At 30.1% G+C, this 5,454-nt stretch overlaps 1 protein-coding gene across 1 annotated transcript in view; it reads right to left on the bottom strand.

The window, feature by feature from the left end:
• The window catches only part of LOC111401307 (GTPase HflX), a 12,636-nt gene that overhangs the window by 874 nt on the left and 6,308 nt on the right, over positions 1–5,454 (bottom strand). The gene's annotated exons all lie outside the window — the stretch shown is intronic.

Genomic DNA, 5,454 nt, shown 5'->3' with positions numbered 1-5,454 from the left:
CAATGATTCTTAACCGAATTAGTTAGAAGATAGTCAATAAGGAGCCATCATCTGTCATTCTCTCATAGGGACCAAATTACCCAAAGTTTGGAGAGAAAATCTATTAATACCCCGCATTTGAAGGAGGCGTGCAATTGAAATATCTCCGTCTCAAGTCCTATTTGAGCATCCAAATTAGTGAGTCTTGTTGCTAGGTGAGTAGGATCGTGTTGATCCCATTTGTATCATCAACACGCATAAATCTATCAATTCAGAACACATGGCTCTGCACATTGCCATCATTTTTTACCTTCATTTATCTAATATTCCCTACTACCGAACTATGAAAAATTTGTTGAAAAGTTTGCCAAAAATTAATTAATTTTTTCCTAACAGTCACATTAATTATACTTCCAATCAACTCACTATTAGAACTAAATAAAAATAGAAGCGAGTAAAGTTAAGATGTAGCGGAGCTGTACCGGAGAGGGAGAGCTCATGGGAGACTAAGAGAACAAGCTTTGATTTCATGAAACTGAGTGGATTTTCACTTCCTGCACTTCCCTTTCCGGTTCTCGAAGATTGAAATGAGTGCATTTCAGAATTGATTTTACCGTTCTCAATGTAATTTTGAGAATTGCAAGAATAAAAAGAGGCTCTGATGAAAAATACAATAGCGGTGAAGCATAGCAGAATTAATATCAATGGCCATCTTTTCTGAACTGCAATCAATCCCGTCGACGATTGCTTCGCCATATATTAATGTGTGCGTGTATTTACACATACATATTACATATATCGCAGGTGTATGTATATAGGAACGCAGATCTGTTGTATTGGGGTATTGATTTGTAAATTTGAGACTTTCCTAGTCGACGTCGTTTTGTCTTTCTTCCTGGGTTTTATTTCTTATTATTTTTTTTCATTTTTGTATCTTTCTAAGCGGCATTGCAGGAATGTTTTTGTAAATACTTAGGATCTGCAAAAATGAAATTTGGGTAAAAATAAAACGAATTTCAAGGAACTAAATTACCTAAAATTTGTTTTCTGGGAATTATCAATTTTTTTTTTTTTTTTTTGTTGGTAAAGACATCCACACATCCTTAGTGACTTTTTAGGGTCCACCAAGGAAGGTCGATGGGGGTTAAGGGTTCCCCAACCATATTTATTTCATAAAAATCAAGAATACACGGAAGGAGGGGGGCATGAACCTGACCTCCAAAAAGCAGTGATGCGACAAATGAATATAATAAATGAAAGTAATAAATGAGGAAGTATTACTTTCCTATACAATAAAGAATAGCCTAAATTACGAACCTCTGAAACTGGGCAATCCATGTTTATCGATCCGCACTATTGCCCTAATATGTTTATCAATTAAATGTATTTGATTGCTATAATTTTTTATCTGAAAAATGTTGCAATTTTGGATCTTTTTGGCGTTTGTTTAGCATTATTTTTTATGAAAATTGTCAATTAAATAAATAAATTTTTTTTACAATGGTGGATAGAATTTGTTTTCATTGCCCAAAAAAAATAATAATAACCTAAAAAATCCAATTCTCACCAAAACAAAAGGAATTGAAATTCCTTCAAAACTTGAAAAATGCCGTCAGGAGATGGAAAGGTGGAAAAGTAATTCCATGGAAAATTTTGATTATCAAACAATAGAAATTGGGCTTTTTCCATGGAAAATAGTGCTGTCAAACAGGTCCCTACTATTTTAAAGACTCGCTATTCTAATTTTTTAAAATAGAGAATAAATTTGACCCTTCAAATTTAAACTTGGGACCTGTTTGATGGGCTCTATTTTTCATAAAAAAAATTCATTTTTCATTTTTCACGAAAATGGTATGTTTGAAGGGCAAAATTTTTCATAGAATTGATTTTCCATCCAACCCCCCACGTGACTCCTTTTTCAAGGTTTTTAAGGAATTGGTTTCCTTTCATTTTGGTAGAAATTGGATTTTCAGATTTTTTTTTTTGACAATTGAAACAAATTTTATCCCCAATTGTAACAAATTTTATCTCTTTAATTGATAATTTTCGTGAAAAACAAAGTCAAACGAACACCAAAAAATAGAAAATTTCAACATTTTCTCAATCAAACATATTTAATTGACAATTTCCAAAAAAGCAAGTTCTATGTAATTCAATTCCCTGGAATTCGTAATCTTTCCACCCAAATTTCATTCTTGCAATCAAACGGAGCCTTATTTTCTATTCTTAATGTATAATGATTACATTTATTGATTCACAAATTTCAATAGTATACTTTTTAAATTATTCAATATACATTCAAACTTATTGATCATTAATATATAAAAAATTATATTATATTAAAATATGAAAAGAAATTAATATAGATTTTTTTTAAAGCAAAATAAAGAACAAAAAAGATCACTATTTGAGTGTTCAAAATTTTGACTCTCTAAATTTAAAAATACTCGATAGAATATATAAAATGTTCTTTATAAATAGTCTCTTTAGGATATTCTAAGTCACTATAAAAATAATTTGAAACTAAAATGTAACCTTCGCAATTGATTCAAAATAAATTACTTTAGTGACTAATTTGAAAACTTGCTGCAACTTTAATGATCAAATGTATATTCTACCCACAAAATTACTATTCTGAATTTTGATGTTAAACTTATCAATAAAATCTGTTTTAGAGAAGAGTATCATATCCAATCCAATTAAAACTTGGGGTATTTTTAAAAAATGTCTAATTTCATGGATGTGAATTGAAAAATGTCCACTTTTTAAATTAAGCATTAAATTGTCTATTATACCCTTTAATTAAAAAAAGAAGCAATTTATTTATTTTTTCAATTTGTTGCGAATTTCGAAAAGTAACTTTTATGAGAAGGTACATTAAAATGATGTTATCGATATTTCAAATATCATTCTCGATATTTGAATCCCATTTCCTAACATAACATTTCTCTTCACTTGAAATATAATTATCGACGTTTCTGTGTCAATGAGAAAAATAGCATTAATTGTAATTTGACATGTACACTTTTAAAATAAATATGGCGGATTATGTATCAAAAATTTATTGGCCAATAAATCTTTTGCAAAAATGTTCATTTCTTGTCTTTGTATGAAAACATAAATTGTTTACAAGGGTATTTTGGTACAAAATACTTCAAAATGGACATTTTTGTAAGGATTTGTGAAAGTGAACATTTTTGCAGATGGAAAAGTGAAAGTGGACATTCCAAGTAATTTTCTCTTAAAACTTCGTCTCCACAAATTGCAATTTCTTCTCCAAATCTCGAGATGTGAAGTGTACTATTTACATAAAACAGAACCAGATAATACAAATTGTAATTCAACTCATCCATAACTAAATCACCGCAACATTTTGTAACAAATAACACACATATAAAGTACACAGTACTAGAATGTTACTACATATACAAATGGGAGCAATTACCATACCAAAGACTGTCGATTCAGCTTTGATTACACATGCTTCTACAGTCCTTTAAGCATCAAGCAACGAGGGACATGGTCTTGAATAATAATCCAACCTTTTTGGAAGTTACGACATGCAAATCTGCCTCATTGGGGTGAGAAGTCTTGCAAATCGGAGGGGAACATAAGCCCTTACCAAAGTTCCATTCTCCGCATATACCTATCAAACAAAGTCGATAAGATTAATTAGTAGAACAATTTAACTTAGAATGCAGAAACGAATAGTGTCTTAGTCCATAACCTTCGAAGCTGTGTTATGTGTAATAAAAAAGAGAGGTCGAAATAGCCAAAAGTATGTCTTTGCTTCTAGAAATGTGTAATGAAAAACTTCTTTTTTAATTTTTCTACCTCTAATCTTTTGGCCAATGGATTTGGCTAGATAGTAATGCTGTTTCTTTCTCCATTAACAAACAAGAGATCCTTTCAAACAAAATACAAAATCTGACAGGGATCTTGCAAGTTTTTATGCTAATCCATTTTAATTATTATTGATACACATTTATTTTGTAATGCCAAGGAAAAGAACTGCAATTCTCGAAAGTCTAAACTATTTCTCCCAAATTTTCCCAAAATATCATTTTTAGATATCATCAATGATCACCATGGGATATCATGATAAGCCTAAGAAAAAAATGTTGATAAATAACTAGTTGCAACAAACTTGCAGAACAGTAAAATACAGAAATAAAACTTATCAACTGATTCGAATTTCATGACAACACGATATCTTAAAGTGAAATTGCTCATTGATAATTGTTGCGACATCTGTGGACATTCACTCCTAAGATACAACAATCAAACAAACCATTTGTACAGCAATCACAAATGATTTCAAAACTCTCAAGTATACTCTATAAAAATATGTAAAACTCAAGCATAAAAATTACAGAATATGAAAATTATGATTTTGTTTTTTTTATGTTATTTTTCCAAAATCATATGAGTGTTTTTATAGGCAGAATAGATATAACTGCCTCCACCATGATCCAGAAAGATTTGCAATTTTAATGGAATGTGGATAATGGGTTCTTAATAGTGGATTGTTGAAAAACGATCAAATTATACTAACTATTTGACTCATTAAATTATTCCAAAAATGATTAAAATAAATAAAAAATAATTATTTTAATTAAGGAAGTCAAAGAGCCAAATCAAAGACTTTTATTATTACGTGAGATGTGATCCAACCTCCACAGTCAAAGCTATTGGCCCAGGCCCATACTCAATCCAATTTTTTTCTTTATTGGGTTTTCATTCATTTATAAACTGGCCCATAGACTAATTTAGCCCAACTCTAAGTGTACGGTGACATTTTCTAACTCTTTCCCCTTGGCAAGAAATTAATTTTTTATTTTTTAATCTGCCATCGTTTTGAAATATTTTCAAAGTTCATTTTTTTCCTAAAACCCACATTTTCTTTGGCCCTCAAATTTGCAGCAAAAACTTTATTGATCATGTGATTTTTTTGTTTAATATTGGAGATTTTCTATTTAATATTAGGAATTTTAATTGTGTGAATGTTGATATTGGTAATATGTGATGGATTCTTGAAATCTTGATTTTCGTCAATTAGTTAAACAATTAGTGATGATTTTCTGGTATTCTACCAATTTGTAAAAATTAGTAGTTATTTTTTCTATCAATTAGTATTTAATTATCACTTGTGGTTTATTTTAATGTGAAGTGCCAATAGAGATCCTTTAAAAGAAAATATTTCGTAAAAAATGTTGATGAGAAAATATCGAATAAATGAATTTTGATGTTGTACAACTTGCTACAGATCCTAGAATAAGGAAAAAGATGATTATCTTATTCGTGTGGTCGCTATGTCATTTTTAGTATTGTCGTAATATCATTAAATCCATAACCGAAAAGTTCAACTTTGATTAAATTTTGTCCGCACTTAACAAAATTCCTCGCTCCGCCCCTGCCAACCTCCAACCTCCCACACAAATTCCACAGTTTCCACCAATTGGGCACTTCATCTAT

This window comes from Olea europaea, chromosome 10 (genome assembly GCF_002742605.1).
Source record: "Olea europaea var. sylvestris chromosome 10, O_europaea_v1, whole genome shotgun sequence".
NCBI classification, from domain to species: Eukaryota; Viridiplantae; Streptophyta; class Magnoliopsida; order Lamiales; family Oleaceae; genus Olea; species Olea europaea.
This window is presented reverse-complemented; position numbering and strand designations above follow the sequence as displayed.